A 16,777-nucleotide genomic window follows, 5' to 3' on the forward strand; every position below is an offset into this window, starting at 1 on the left:
TTTGAATTTTGGTCATAGCCAACGCGAAGCCAAAGTTCAAATAGAACGTTAAGTCCGTCTTTTATGTTGGTATCATAATTGACTTTATCTTCAATATATTTATTTTGTTCGCCTTGTTGATTACCCCTACTTTATCTTAACTAAACTCTTATATCTATATAAATCTAGTATCCACTTTAAGTCCTAGCCTTATAATCGAACTTTGCCATTTAGACAAACACAATTAAAATCACTCTTGGAATGATGGATCTTGATTATGTGTGAAGAAATGACGCCCCCGTAGCTCTTACTGCTTGAAGAACCACATATTAGAATGTAGAGCATAATAAACGGGACTAGTCGAACATAACGTCTTTTATAAAGATCAATAATTCCATCTCCAGTGCCATAAAGGGAGCTACCAAATTCATAGAATGATGAAGTTTATTTGGATTTAATTGTGGTGCAACTTAAGGGATCTTCTAATTCGCATGAGAGGAAGGGGAAAGTCAAAGAGAAAAGTTGCATGGTTCATAAATGTAAATTAAGTACTATTCCCAACTCTAATGTATGTAAGGGATAATCACATGACAATTGTGCATTAATAAAGGATACATGCGATTAGATTGTTCACAATTTGAGGGGCTAGCTATGAAGGTAAAGTTAAAATACAAAGGGAGACAAAAATGGGAAGTGTGAGAAGGATTTGTGACCACATAAAAAACCCATTGAAAATAAATTCAAAAAAATAATAAAAAAATCATAACTCAAAATATAAATAAAAAACGAAAAAAATTAAAAAACTAAAATGTTTCCGCCATCATTCCCGTTCAAAAAAAAGATAAAAAAAATTGATGAAAAGTCACAATGGTGAGATCAAAGACACAATGACGAAAATGAACAAAATACACAATTATAACTAAAAAAGACACAATAGATCGCATAATATAACACAAAGTCAAGAAAATATAAAACAATGTTGAGTAATATAAAACAATATAAAGAAAAAAAGACACAATGTCAAGGAAAAAAGACACAATCAATGACGAAAATAAACACAAAACACAATGATAAACAAAAAGACAAAATGACTTTTTTCACTTACCATTGTGGTTTTTTTTGTTTTTTTATGTGAACAAGAAAGACGGTGGAAACAATTTTGTGTTTTTACTTTTTTTCGTTTTTTTATTAAATTTTTAGTTATGATTTATTTATTTATTTTTTTAAAATTTTGTTAGTACACGGTTTTTCGTCTCGATTGTATTTTTGTCATTGATTGTATTTATCGTTTTGTATTTATCGTTTAATTAATGTAATAATTATTAAGTTATTGAGTTAGTTCGTTAAGGAAGTCATCTAGTTCATTAAGGATGTTTAACGAACTAGACTTAAGTTATGTTCCCTCCTGATTCGTTAAGGATGTTTAACGAATCAGGGGGTGTTTCGTTAAGTTATTTCGTTTAATGTAATGTAACGAAGTCGGTGTCTAGTTCATTATGGAATGTTAATGAACTAAACCCGTCTTCTATATATAGTGGAGTCTTCCACTGATAGTTAAAGTTTTGAGTTAAAGTATAACGAACCTCTGTTCAATTTCTCTCTCAAGCTTCATTAATGTATTCAATCTAATATTATACATACACATATATATACAACTAATACTAATAGTAATACATTAACATATTAATCAATATATAGCATCATGAGCTAGATCCGTATAATTGTTATTAAGATCTTAGATCCGAGATCGATCTAGGGTTTCACAATTGGTATCAAAGCTTTCGGTTGCTCGATTGCTCTTGATTTGGTTATTAATTAGTTAATTAAGGACTGTTTTGGTATAAATTTTGTATCTATTGGTTTCGATTTGAATTTGGATCAAATTAAGTGTGAATTTGATTGTGTTATGGATTGATTGGATTGGATCTGTGTTTGGTAAGGTATTGGGAAAGTGTTGTAATAAGGAATTGGAAATTGAATTGGTTTTGAGTTGTTTTGGTTTGGATCTGATTTGACCAAAAACAGAGTGTTGGTTTGGTTCAAATTGGATTTGAGATAAGGTTAATTGGATTATGAGAGGTGTTGATTTGGATTCGCGATAATGTTCCGAGTGTTTTGATAGGTTATATGGATGATTTGGTGTAGTATTGATTAAGTATTATAAATCTGGGTTTTAGTTTGGTGTTCTTTGTGTTCCAGAAATCTGGAAAATCGAGATGAAGATTTGAAGATCTTCATGTGCATTTGAAGATTCGTTAATTTCTGGCTAATTCGTTAACACTGTTCACTAATTCGTTATTCTGATTCGCTATACTTTCTCACTCGTGTCTTTCAGTTCGTGAGATACGGGATTCTTCCAATGTATCATTTCTGGGTCCAATGGAATTCATAGGTATTGGAAGAAGCCCTATTAAATAGAGATTTTTTCTTTCGACCATATTTCGATTGTTAATACGATATATAAGGACCGCAACTATGAATCTCATGGAGAGTTCGATCCTGGCTCAGGATGAACGCTGGCGGTATGCTTAACACATGCAAGTCGGACGGGAAGTGGTGTTTCCAGTGGCGGACAGATGAGTAACGCGTAAGAACCTGCTGTCACACCCTCAAAATCCACTAACGGAGTTTTACCGTCAGAGGGTGTGAACTGGCAGGATCGGAATCATTAGTTATAACCAAACCAAAGAAAAACGTTTAAATGAAAGTAAATGCGGAAGCGTAAAACCTTAATTCAAAAGTTGCGTCACGCAGGACGACTTAAAAACCAAAAGTAACTGTTTAAGTTTAAATTTGCAGAATAAAAGTGTTTTCAATAATGCATGCTCCTAAACCGCGCGCCCGCCTCGGCTACCTGAGAATAACATACTAAAAGTGTCAACACAAGGTTGGTGAGTTCACAAGTAAAATAAGATAAATTTTTTAGCGTTTTGCGTAACCTCGTTACGACGTTTAAATGTTGCGTAACCTCGTTACGACGTTTGAGCGTGTAACCACGTTACAACGTTTAAGTATTTCGTAACCTCGTTACGACGTTTGAGCGTGTAACCATGTTACAACGTTTAAGTATTTCGTAACCTCGTTACGACGTTTGAGCGTGTAACCATGTTACAACGTTTAAGTGTTGCATTACCAGATAGTGTTATGTTAAATTATATATCGATAGGTAGCTAATCTATACAACAAGTATTGCTAAGTGGTTCGCGACCGAAGCTGACTGTTTATCAAGTGCCCGTCACCAGGTCCTCCAGACCATGGTATGTGTTAGCCCAAATTTACACCCACTCAACCTCCAGTTGAGCTATAACGTCGGGTGGGGTTTGTCAAACCCAGTAGTACTACCCAAAAGTGACTCGCTATTCCAAATATTAACCGGTCCGATGTGTGGGACTTCAAGTTGTTACAAATGCCGCTTAGCCTTTACAAGTGATATATAATTTATAACAAAATCTTTCATATGCGTTTATCTCAGAAAATATGTTTATCGGAGTATGTTATCTCCCCCAAGTGAAAACGTTTGAAAGCAGTTTAAGAGTGGGGTAAAGTGAACTCACTGTTTGCGAAGAATATCCGATCTAGATCACCGAGTGATGCGCGTCGTAGAAAACTCTCTAGCGTTCTAAAACAACAAGGAGATTTTCTAAGTATCGGAACGTTTAACGAGTCTCTAGACTCGGCACATAATACCTATGCACGTAACATGTTTCGTTTGTGTATTGTGTGTGACTCTACAAGTACAATCGTGATACGACATATGAGTGAGCAATTACTTCCGTGTCATGTGTTAATAACCTACTTACTAGCAATAATTCCCGTAAGGGCAATTTGGTCAACAAACAAAGACTAACTAACCAATATTTCCCGCAAGGGTAATTTGGTCAATTCATGGCAATCAACTAGCAACTATTTCCCCGCAAGGGTATTTTGGTCAAAATTACAACAATTATATAGAAACTACCATATTTCATGCATTCCTATACAACTCAGCAGCTAGTTTCGTTATGACAGAATTTCTACTTGAAAGATTGTACTAGTTCACCGATTATAACGTCTCAATTAATTCACCAAAAATTACCACAGAAGCATACATATCTTAGGTTTCCAGAACATCTTTTATCTTATTTTTATTCCATATAGATTGTTCATAATGATCAAAACATTACAGCTAACTTATATCAGTCAGATTCATGCACAACAGAATATTATTTGCAATTCCCGTTAAACGAAAAATCCAATAAATGCAAGACCACTTGGGTTTGGTTCCTGACTCAATGAGTCAACTTCCAAAAGTGGAACCAACCCAATTGGCCTCGTAGTTCATGAGATATAGTATTTACAATATAACCTAACAGCAGGTCTAACAGCTCAGCTTTGCATCACGTTTTTGTAAAATCATAAAAGTATACTTCTACTTATCCAAAAATTACGAATTTATACTTTATAGAAACTAGACTCAACCTAGTTTACTGCAGTACCCACAATCTCAATCAATTTTCACGTTTACACTTCGTTACAGTCAGTTAAACATCGTATATACATTCTGTCCAGAATCTGTTCACATCAAAACTCAACATAACCATAACCTATGAACTATCATGCATCCATATAACCTTCTAGATACTATAACTACTATCCATGCATATCAATCATACCATACATACAAGATTATGGTTTGTGTTCTAATTCAAATCAAAGACAATCAATGAATCATGTAACAACATCAAGAATCATATTAATCTATCATCCAACTATCAAGAATCATATTAATCATATAACACCTAGAATCGGCTGAGTTAGGGTTTGCATACAACTCATTAAACATCAAAATTACACAACAAGGAGGTAAGGGATGATCAAGTATACCTTCCTAGCACCTAGTTCTTGGATTAAACTCTTGATTTGATGTGTGTGTGTGGAAGATTGTGGACGGCAGCCGTGAGTAGGGAGGAAGGGATTTCCGATCGGAGGTTATTAATAATAATAATAATAGTTAGGGTTTAGAGTTTATGTTATATTTATAAGCCAACAAGTTACATTCTAGTCCCTAAACTTCCAATTGTTGTTTTTCTCTAGAACATTCCATCATACTTGAACAATAAGTTACATGACCATACTATTATCACATAGCACATAATCCTAACACATAATAATCATATAATTAGTGTCTTGACGTTTGTCGTTTATTTGTCAATCGTTTGCGTTAACTCGTTTGCGTTTCGGTGCAAATCCCGAAAGACTACACATGTAGTAAGTGTTAAGCGTCATTTAAACCCTAGTTTAAATGTAATGAAGTGTGCGTTAAAGATTCAACAATCTTAAAGTTTGAATTGACGGAGTTGAGTTAACGAGGTTAACCTGAAATTGACGATTGTCACATCATTCCCATGTTAAAGAATTTTCGTCCCGAAAATTTGAGTCAAGTCGTGATGAGAGCCTGAAAAAGTAAGAAAAATTTTCAGTTTGTCATATCATCCCCTAGTAGAAAGAAATTTCGTCCCGAAATTTAGTTCATACCTCCGGTGATGTTTGACGGTTTGCCGGGTTTCGCGGTTTCCGGTGTTTGGTTAGCCCTTCAAAAAGGTGAGGATACTTTTTCATCATTTGATCCTCGCGTTCCCACGTTAACTCCGGTCCACGTCTCGAGTTCCAACGAACCTTAACGATTGGAATTTTGCTGTGTTTGAGCGTTTTGGTTTCCCAATCCAAAACCTCTACTGGTTCCTCAATGAACCGTAACTGTTCATCAACTTGTAGTTCCTCCAAAGGGACTACTTGGGTTTCATCAGATAGGCATTTCTTCAAATTTGATACGTGGAATACATCATGTACGCCACCGAGCTCTGCTGGTAGGTTCAGTCGGTACGCCACTGGACCAATGCGTTCAGTTATCCGGTACGGACCAACATATCGCGGGTTAAGTTTGTTTCGCTTACCAAAGCGAACCACACCTTTCCAAGGTGAGACTTTGAGTAACACTCGATCGTTTACTTGAAATTCGAGAGGTTTTCGGCGCTTGTCGGCGTAACTCTTTTGTCGATCTCGTGCTGCTGCCATGCGATTTCGGATTTGAACAATCTTTTCCGAAGTTTCGAGTACCAGTTCCGGACCAGTGATTTGGCTATCACCCACCTCTGCCCAGCAGAGTGGTGATCGACACTTCCGTCCGTACAGCGCTTCAAACGGCGCTGCCTTAATGCTTGCGTGGTAGCTGTTATTATACGAAAACTCTACCAAGGGTAAATGGGGTTCCCAACTTTTTCCGAAGTCTAAGACGCATGCACGCAACATATCCTCCAGGGTCTGGATAGTCCGTTCACTCTGCCCATCTGTCTGAGGATGGTATGCGGTACTCATATCGAGACGTGTGCCCAGTGCGCTTTGCAGCGACTTCCAAAAGTGTGAGGTAAAACGAGAATCTCGGTCGGAAATGATTGAGACAGGCACTCCGTGTCTCGACACTACTTCCTTCATGTAGACACGAGTCAGTCTTTCCATTTTGTCCGTTTCCTTAATCGCTAGGAAGTGCGCCGATTTAGTTAACCGGTCAACGATCACCCAGATGGTATCGCATCCCGTCGGTGTTTTAGGCAAACCCGTAATAAAGTCCATTGAGATTTGTTCCCATTTCCACATTGGGAGTTCCGGCTGTTGCAGTAGACCAGATGGTTTCTGGTATTCTATCTTGACTCTGGCACAAGTCAAACATTTGCTCACGTAGGTGGCAATGTCGGCTTTCATGTTCGGCCACCAGTAAAGTTTCTTTAAATCATGATACATTTTATCTGAGCCAGGGTGGATAGAATATCGGGACTTATGAGCTTCGTCCATCACTAGAGTTCTCAACTCTCCGTATCGTGGAACCCAAATCCGGTTCTCAAAATATCGGACCCCGTCCGACCTGGTTTCAAGTTGCTTGCTCATGCCCCGCATGAGTTCCGATGGAAGATTATCATCTTTCAAAGCTTCCAGTTGCGCATCGCGAATCTGATCGGGTAAACTGGCATGAATCGTGAGTTGCAATGCTCTCACCCGTCTGGGTTTATCTGATTCTTTTCTGCTAAGGGCGTCGGCCACCACATTGGCCTTGCCAGGGTGGTACTTGATGGCACAATCATAGTCTTTAAGCAGCTCGACCCAACGACGCTGTCGCATGTTCAGCTCTTTCTGATCGTAGATATGTTGGAGACTCTTGTGGTCGGTGTAAATGGTAAACTTGGTACCGTACAAGTAATGCCTCCATATCTTAAGAGCAAACACTACAGCTCCGAGTTCCAAATCATGGGTCGTGTAGTTCTTCTCGTGAACCCGTAGTTGTCTAGAGGCGTAGGCTATAACTTTCTCAAGTTGCATCAGCACACAACCGAGACCTTGTATAGATGCGTCACAGTGTACCTCAAAATTTTCCGTTCCCTCGGGGAGGGCTAAAATAGGGGCGCTACAAAGCTTGGTTTTCAACAGTTGAAAAGCGGATTCTTGCGCGTCACCCCAGTTGTACTTAGTGCCCTTGTGAGTCAAAGCGGTTAGGGGTTGAGCAATCTTTGAAAATCCCTCGATGAAACGCCGGTAGTAGCCGGCCAGTCCTAGGAATTGTCGCACCTCAGTCGGAGTCTTAGGTGCTTCCCAGTTTTTGATGGCCTCTACCTTACCGGGATCGACATGGATACCATTCTCGTTTATCACATGTCCTAAAAAGTGAACCTCTCGAAGCCAAAATTCACATTTCGAGAGTTTAGCATACAGTTGTTCCTTCTTTAGCAGTTCCAGAATTATCCTTAAGTGTTCGTCGTGGTCAGTCTCGTTCTTGGAGTAGACGAGAATATCATCGATGAAAACAATCACGAACTTGTCGAGGTACGCCTTGCATACTCGATTCATGAGATCCATAAATACGGCTGGTGCGTTGGTTAGGCCAAAAGGCATAACCGAAAACTCGTAGTGACCATACCGTGTTCTGAAAGCCGTCTTTGAAATATCTTCTTCGCGCACTCTCAGCTGGTGATAACCGGATCGTAAATCGATCTTCGAGTAGTAACTCGATCCCTGAAGCTGGTCGAACAAATCATCAATTCGGGGTAAAGGATAACGGTTCTTGACCGTCACCTTGTTCAATTCCCGGTAGTCGATGCACATCCGGAAAGTCCCGTCTTTCTTTCGGACAAACAAGACAGGGGCTCCCCATGGCGATGAGCTAGGTCGGATAAAACCTTTATCCAACAAATCCTCCAACTGGGTGGACAACTCCTGAAGTTCCGCCGGTGCGAGCCGATACGGGGCTCGTGCTATGGGTGCTGCACCGGGTGTCAACTCGATTTGAAATTCGACTTGACGAATAGGAGGGAGTCCGGGCAAATCCTCCGGGAAGACTTCTGGAAAATCTCGCACAACCGGAATGTCTTCAATTCGTTTCTCCTCCACAAGTTTCTCAACAATCTGCGCCAGAATTGCCGGATGACCCTTTCTTAAATACTTCTGTGCCTTCATAATGGTAATGATGCTGGTGGTCATGCCGCTTCTCTCGCCTCGGACCGAAATGATCTCGCCTGAAGGGGTGGTAATATGGACGATCTTATCATGACATATAATCTCCGCTCGGTTCTCAGATAACCAGTCCATGCCGACAACGACATCGAAACTACTAAGCGTAAAAGGAATAAGGTCGATGTCAAAGACATGACCTGACAATTTCAACTTACATCCCGCAAGTATATGAGTTGTTATTACAGTCTTACCGTTAGCTAATTCAACAGGAAACTTAGCGTCTAACGGGGTTGGAGTAAGGTTTAAAAGTTGGCTAAAGGCCTTTGACACAAAACTCCTATCAGCTCCAGTGTCAAACAAAACAGAAGCAAAACAATCGTTTACAGGGAACTTACCAGACACCACATGCGGATCTCTGCGGGCTTGACCTGATCCAATCACAAACGCTCTTCCTTTGCCATTTCCTCCACCGTTACTGCCACTCCCATTACCCCCGTTATTGTCGTTCTGTTTCAGCTTGGGGCAGTCCTTCCGGAAATGACCTTCCTGTCCACATTCATAACATCCCTTAGTCATCATCGGTGGCTTAGGAGCACCCTTCGCCACAAGGTCAACTCTACAATCCTTCGCTTGGTGACCTATCTTTCCGCATCTTTGACACTTGACACGGTCACACTGCCCAACATGGTGAAAGTTGCACCTATTGCACTTTGGATGTTTCCCAGCATACCCGCTCGAAACCTGCCCGTTACCGTTGTTGTTGTTGTTGTTGTGATTCTGAGTGTTGAAACTCCGAGTAAATTCGGGCTTCCGGTAGTGTTGCGGTGGGAGGTTTGAGGATGAAGATCTGGTGTTGTCAAACTTTCTTTTCCCGCTGTTCGGGTTGCTGTTGTTGCTGTTGCTGGCATGGTCATTATTCGGGTTGTCACGGGCTTTTACAGTCGAACCCCCTTGGTGGTAACGCACCCTGGGTCACAGCCTGATCCGTTAGTTTGTGAGCCAAACGGATCGCTTGTTGGATCGTGGCTGGTCTGGAAGACGTCACCATACCCTGAATCTGTGGTGCCAACCCATCAATGTACATCTCTATTCTTTTGCTCGGCGGATCCACCATCCGCGGACACATCACTGCCAACTCGTGCGAACGAGTGGTGTAGGCTTCAATCTCTGAACCCACCATTTTCAATGACCAAAACTCCGACTCTAACTTCGAAATTTCTTCCCTCGGACAGTATTCCTCTCGCATCATGTTTTTGAACTCCTCCCAGTTCATCGCGTTTGCCAGTTCCAAGCCAAGGATCTGGACGTTCGAATTCCACCAAGTGAGGGCGGAATCCTCGAGTGTCCCAGCAGCAAACTTGACCCTATTGGCATGGGGACAGTTACACATCTCAAAGGCCGACTCGGCCTTCTCAGCCCAACGCAGGAAGCCTATAGCTCCCTCAGTGCCCTTAAACGTACTGGGCTTGCAGTCTAAGTAGTTCTTGAAGGTACACGTTCCATTTGGACCTCCTGTTTGATTCTGATTGTGTGCAGCTAAAGCGGCAGCAACATGGTCATTCAGCAAGGTTTGGAGTTCAGCTGCAGTCATGCTGATGTTACCTCGTCCTCGTCCAGCGTTTCTTCCGGCCATTTCCTAGAATCACAGTATAAAATGTTAAACATGAATTTTTCTTTCATATACAACACACCATACATGTAATAAAAGGTAGGTAAGAAAAAAAAAAAATCACATCACAACCACATATTAGTCTAAATAAAAATTTTTGATTAAAACCATTGTATTCGCTACAAAGTATTTCCAATCAATCCTTAAAATCGTAGAAAAATAATAGTTTGGATGGAGACAACCCCTCCATCTAAGTGTCATCATCACTAGATGTCGTCATCTGAGGACACCTCTGAATGTGCCTCCTCCTCAGCCGGTTCCTCCTCCGGTTCTTCTTCGGGTTCCTCCTCGGGATCTTCCTCGGGATCTTCCTCAGGCTCCTCTTCGGGATCTTCTTCAGGTTCTACTTCGGGTTCTACTTCAGGCTCTGCCTCGGGCTCGGCCTCAGGTTCTGCTGCGTTCTGATCGAGTTGCGTTTGTAGGATATCGCAACGTTCTAACGCTATTTCCGTTCGGGTCCTTGCTTCTTGGAGTTGTTCTTGCAAGTCTATCATCTCGGCTTGCATTTTCATCATAACCTTGGTTCGTTGTTCACTAGTCTCTTGCATTTCTTTCATTGCCGTTGTCATGCGGGCAATCTCCTCTTGAGTCTCGGTTCCATCTTTAAACAGTCTAGCAACATTTTCTCTAGTGTAGCGCATGTAACCCACATCACGCTCCAAACAAGAAACGACAGCTGCGAGGACTCGCTCCACAGGTTCGGTTAGGGGTGGTAAAGTGTTAGGGTAACCAGGGTGGTTCGGGTGAGGCAATGGGGGAACTTGTTCACGGTAGACCATACGTCTGATCATGTTGGGGTACCATTCCCAGCTAACGTCGTTATCATACAGGCCTCTGGATGGGCGATACCTCTTTGGTGCAGGAGCTTCGAGTTCCGGGACTACGCGGGGTGGCGAGGCAGTAGGTAACTACGGTTCCTTCCCGTGAGCATGCGTCATCGAATCGGATGATGATGAGGGTGGCGTCGACATTCCTACAGGTAAGCCGTGTATATGCGCGCGTATGAGTGAAGGAGGTAAAGAGATAAGATTTAAAGACTACACAAGCCTATGTAGTGCGTAACTCTATAACTAATGGGTCGTCGCGGTTATAGTCTAGTATGCATGCAGCTTCTAGTTCGCTATAACCAATGGCTCTGATACCAATCTGTCACACCCTCAAAATCCACTAACGGAGTTTTACCGTCAGAGGGTGTGAACTGGCAGGATCGGAATCATTAGTTATAACCAAACCAAAGAAAAACGTTTAAATGAAAGTAAATGCGGAAGCGTAAAACCTTAATTCAAAAGTTGCGTCACGCAGGACGACTTAAAAACCAAAAGTAACTGTTTAAGTTTAAATTTGCAGAATAAAAGTGTTTTCAATAATGCATGCTCCTAAACCGCGCGCCCGCCTCGGCTACCTGAGAATAACATACTAAAAGTGTCAACACAAGGTTGGTGAGTTCACAAGTAAAATAAGATAAATTGTTTAGCGTTTTGCGTAACCTCGTTACGACGTTTAAATGTTGCGTAACCTCGTTACGACGTTTGAGCGTGTAACCACGTTACAACGTTTAAGTATTTCGTAACCTCGTTACGACGTTTGAGCGTGTAACCATGTTACAACGTTTAAGTATTTCGTAACCTCGTTACGACGTTTGAGCGTGTAACCATGTTACAACGTTTAAGTGTTGCATTACCAGATAGTGTTATGTTAAATTATATATCGATAGGTAGCTAATCTATACAACAAGTATTGCTAAGTGGTTCGCGACCGAAGCTGACTGTTTATCAAGTGCCCGTCACCAGGTCCTCCAGACCATGGTATGTGTTAGCCCAAATTTACACCCACTCAACCTCCAGTTGAGCTATAACGTCGGGTGGGGTTTGTCAAACCCAGTAGTACTACCCAAAAGTGACTCGCTATTCCAAATATTAACCGGTCCGATGTGTGGGACTTCAAGTTGTTACAAATGCCGCTTAGCCTTTACAAGTGATATATAATTTATAACAAAATCTTTCATATGCGTTTATCTCAGAAAATATGTTTATCGGAGTATGTTATCTCCCCCAAGTGAAAACGTTTGAAAGCAGTTTAAGAGTGGGGTAAAGTGAACTCACTGTTTGCGAAGAATATCCGATCTAGATCACCGAGTGATGCGCGTCGTAGAAAACTCTCTAGCGTTCTAAAACAACAAGGAGATTTTCTAAGTATCGGAACGTTTAACGAGTCTCTAGACTCGGCACATAATACCTATGCACGTAACATGTTTCGTTTGTGTATTGTGTGTGACTCTACAAGTACAATCGTGATACGACATATGAGTGAGCAATTACTTCCGTGTCATGTGTTAATAACCTACTTACTAGCAATAATTCCCGTAAGGGCAATTTGGTCAACAAACAAAGACTAACTAACCAATATTTCCCGCAAGGGTAATTTGGTCAATTCATGGCAATCAACTAGCAACTATTTCCCCGCAAGGGTATTTTGGTCAAAATTACAACAATTATATAGAAACTACCATATTTCATGCATTCCTATACAACTCAGCAGCTAGTTTCGTTATGACAGAATTTCTACTTGAAAGATTGTACTAGTTCACCGATTATAACGTCTCAATTAATTCACCAAAAATTACCACAGAAGCATACATATCTTAGGTTTCCAGAACATCTTTTATCTTATTTTTATTCCATATAGATTGTTCATAATGATCAAAACATTACAGCTAACTTATATCAGTCAGATTCATGCACAACAGAATATTATTTGCAATTCCCGTTAAACGAAAAATCCAATAAATGCAAGACCACTTGGGTTTGGTTCCTGACTCAATGAGTCAACTTCCAAAAGTGGAACCAACCCAATTGGCCTCGTAGTTCATGAGATATAGTATTTACAATATAACCTAACAGCAGGTCTTACAGCTCAGCTTTGCATCACGTTTTTGTAAAATCATAAAAGTATACTTCTACTTATCCAAAAATTACGAATTTATACTTTATAGAAACTAGACTCAACCTAGTTTACTGCAGTACCCACAATCTCAATCAATTTTCACGTTTACACTTCGTTACAGTCAGTTAAACATCGTATATACATTCTGTCCAGAATCTGTTCACATCAAAACTCAACATAACCATAACCTATGAACTATCATGCATCCATATAACCTTCTAGATACTATAACTACTATCCATGCATATCAATCATACCATACATACAAGATTATGGTTTGTGTTCTAATTCAAATCAAAGACAATCAATGAATCATGTAACAACATCAAGAATCATATTAATCTATCATCCAACTATCAAGAATCATATTAATCATATAACACCTAGAATCGGCTGAGTTAGGGTTTGCATACAACTCATTAAACATCAAAATTACACAACAAGGAGGTAAGGGATGATCAAGTATACCTTCCTAGCACCTAGTTCTTGGATTAAACTCTTGATTTGATGTGTGTGTGTGGAAGATTGTGGACGGCAGCCGTGAGTAGGGAGGAAGGGATTTCCGATCGGAGGTTATTAATAATAATAATAATAGTTAGGGTTTAGAGTTTATGTTATATTTATAAGCCAACAAGTTACATTCTAGTCCCTAAACTTCCAATTGTTGTTTTTCTCTAGAACATTCCATCATACTTGAACAATAAGTTACATGACCATACTATTATCACATAGCACATAATCCTAACACATAATAATCATATAATTAGTGTCTTGACGTTTGTCGTTTATTTGTCAATCGTTTGCGTTAACTCGTTTGCGTTTCGGTGCAAATCCCGAAAGACTACACATGTAGTAAGTGTTAAGCGTCATTTAAACCCTAGTTTAAATGTAATGAAGTGTGCGTTAAAGATTCAACAATCTTAAAGTTTGAATTGACGGAGTTGAGTTAACGAGGTTAACCTGAAATTGACGATTGTCACACCTGCCCTGGGGAGGGGAACAATAGCTGAAAACGGCTGCTAATACCCCGTAGGCTGAGGAGCAAAAGGAGGAATCCGCCCGAGGAGGGGCTCGCGTCTGATTAGCTAGTTGGTTAGGTAATAGCATACCAAGGCGATGACCAGTAGCTGGTCCGAGAGGATGATCAGCCACACTGGGACTGAGACACGGCCCAGACTCCTACGGGAGGCAGCAGTGGGGAAATTTCCGCAATGGGCGAAAGCCTGATGGAGAAATGCCGCGTGGAGGGAGAAGGCCCACGGGTCGTGAACTTCTTTTCCCGGAGAAGAAGCAATGACGGTATCTGGGGAATAAGCATCGGCTAACTCTGTGCCAGCAGCCGCGGTAATACAGAGGATGCAAGCGTTATCCGGAATGATTGGGCGTAAAGCGTCTGTAGGTGGCTTTTTAAGTCCGCCATTAAATCCCAGGGCTCAACTCTAGACAGGCGGTGGAAACTACCAAGCTGGAGTACGGTAGGGGCAGAGGGAATTTCTGGTGGAGCGGTGAAATGCATAGAGATCGGAAAAAACACCAACGACGAAAGCACTCTGCTGGGCCGACACTGACACTGAGAGACGAAAGCTAGGGGAGCGAATGGGATTAGATACCCCTGTAGTCCTAGCCGTAAACGTTGGATACTAGGCGTTGTGCGTATCGACCCGTGCAGTGCTGTAGCTAACGCGTTAAGTATCCCGCCTGGGGAGTACGTTCGCAAGAATGAAACTCAAAGGAATTGACGAGGGCCCGCACAAGCGGTGGAGCATGTGGTTTAATTTTTTTGATTAGTTTTAATAGTCTTTTTATATAGAAAAAAAGAACGGCAAGAAAAAATATATTTTGTAAGCTATCCATGTATTCTTTAGTCCTACAATATACTATACGAAACAGAACGCTTAGAAGGGATATAAAGAAATTCTTTTATTGATTCTTCCCAAAGGAATGATCTATTTTATTTCACTGATGGGGCCAACAAAAAATTCATTATAACAAATAAAGAAATATCTAAAACAATCTAAATCATAACTAAAATAAAGAAAAGGTTTGATCTTCTATTCGAAACGTCTAGTGATCTTCAACCAATTATGAGCTTCAGTATAATTACCAGGAGTAAGTGCTATAGCCTGTTAAAAAAAAGCAAAAGTTATGTACTAAAAATAGGATTCTAATCGATGAATCCAGAAAGGAACCACGCCCCGCAAAAGGAAACTAGATGGTTGGACCAAAAGCAATTCTTACTTTAACTAAACAGTTATGAACGACTTAAAAAGTTCAAGTTGAATTTACTAATCCGGTATATTTCTATTAGTATGGAACATTTTCTTTTCCAAGTGAAATCCCCTAGTATATGAAAGAGTGAAAAAGTGCTTTCGTTGTTGTGGAAGAAGAAGCCTTCGTATCTTAATGCACGTATTTAATTTATTCGGAGCTATTAGAGCGGGATCCACTTTTTGGGGAATATGAGTCGAAGCAATAACAAGAATATTTCTAGTTTCTATTTTTGTATTGGATCAACAATGAATCCTATGGATCCTTAGGATTGGGATATTCTTTTAGATCTTGTAGTTTCCCTGGATCGAGACAGGTATCACAACTCTTTCTACCCATCCTGCATATTGTCCTTTTTATTCCGTATTCGTATTGTAATAGAAACTTAACTTATTATTAGAAATCCCCTAGTATATGAAAGAGTGAAAAAGTGCTTTCGTTGTTGTGGAAAAAGAAGCCTTCGTATCTTAATGCACGTATTTAATTTATTCGGAGCTATTAGAGCGGGATCCACTTTTTGGGGAATATGAGTCAAAGCAATAACAAGAATATTTCTAGTTTCATAATCCCTGGAGAGAAGGTTCACTAATAGGCCTAGGGAGAAGTCATTTGAATTATTCATATCCAGATCATGAACTTTTCGTTTACACAGTAGTAATATTCTTTGTTTCTCTCTTCATCTTTGGATTCCTATCCAATGATCCAGGACGTAATCCTGGACGTGAAGAATAAATTGTTTTTCTTGCTTTAGTTTACAATTTCTCCATATTTTTATTTTCCCGAAATGCCTTTCTGGATATTCCTCAATGTCCTGGCTATTCACGGAACGTGAGAAGCAGATGTTTAATCATATGCTTCAAGAAGAAATCGAAGAATTTATTGGGAATCCTACAAGATACGTTCGTTCTTTTTTCTCTGACAAATGGTCAGAACTTCATCTGGGTTCGAATCCTACTAAGAGGTCCACTAGAGATCAGAAATTGTTGAAGAAACAACAAGATCTTTCTTTTCCCAGGAGATCGGGAAATAAAGAAATGGTTAATCTATTCATGATAATTACGTATTTACAAATACCGTCTCAATTCATCCTATTTCATTACTTTAATTCCAACAACTTTTGCCACGTGGCAATAGTTTTCAGAGTTTGTTACAACCGTTGTAACAACCTCATTCGCTATAGTTGATTCATTATCAACTGTAGCTAGTTCATTACTCTAATTCGTCACCTAATTCGTTAATAGTCTTAGTGATTTGTTACAGAAACTCAACAGTTCGTGATTTTAATTCGTTAAGTTTATACTTAGTGATTCGTTATAGAGAACTACCTGATTCGTTAACATTTTTGTTCAATCTAATTCGTTTACTTTGACTTAATTCGTTGACCAGATTCGTTAAACTTCCAGATTCGTTAACATTTCATATTCGTTAAGTCTATTCCTG

General features: G+C 40.0%; 1 pseudogene; it reads left to right on the top strand.

Annotated features, from left to right (window-relative positions):
• The first annotated feature begins 13,947 nt into the window (after positions 1–13,947).
• Positions 13,948–14,768, top strand: LOC143617714 (18S ribosomal RNA; annotated as a pseudogene).
• The last annotated feature ends 2,009 nt before the right edge of the window (positions 14,769–16,777 follow it).

This window comes from Bidens hawaiensis, unplaced genomic scaffold (genome assembly GCF_021521415.1).
Source record: "Bidens hawaiensis isolate Kalapana, Puna unplaced genomic scaffold, B.hawaiensis_p1.1 tig00057175_1, whole genome shotgun sequence".
In the NCBI taxonomy this organism is placed as follows: domain Eukaryota; kingdom Viridiplantae; phylum Streptophyta; class Magnoliopsida; order Asterales; family Asteraceae; genus Bidens; species Bidens hawaiensis.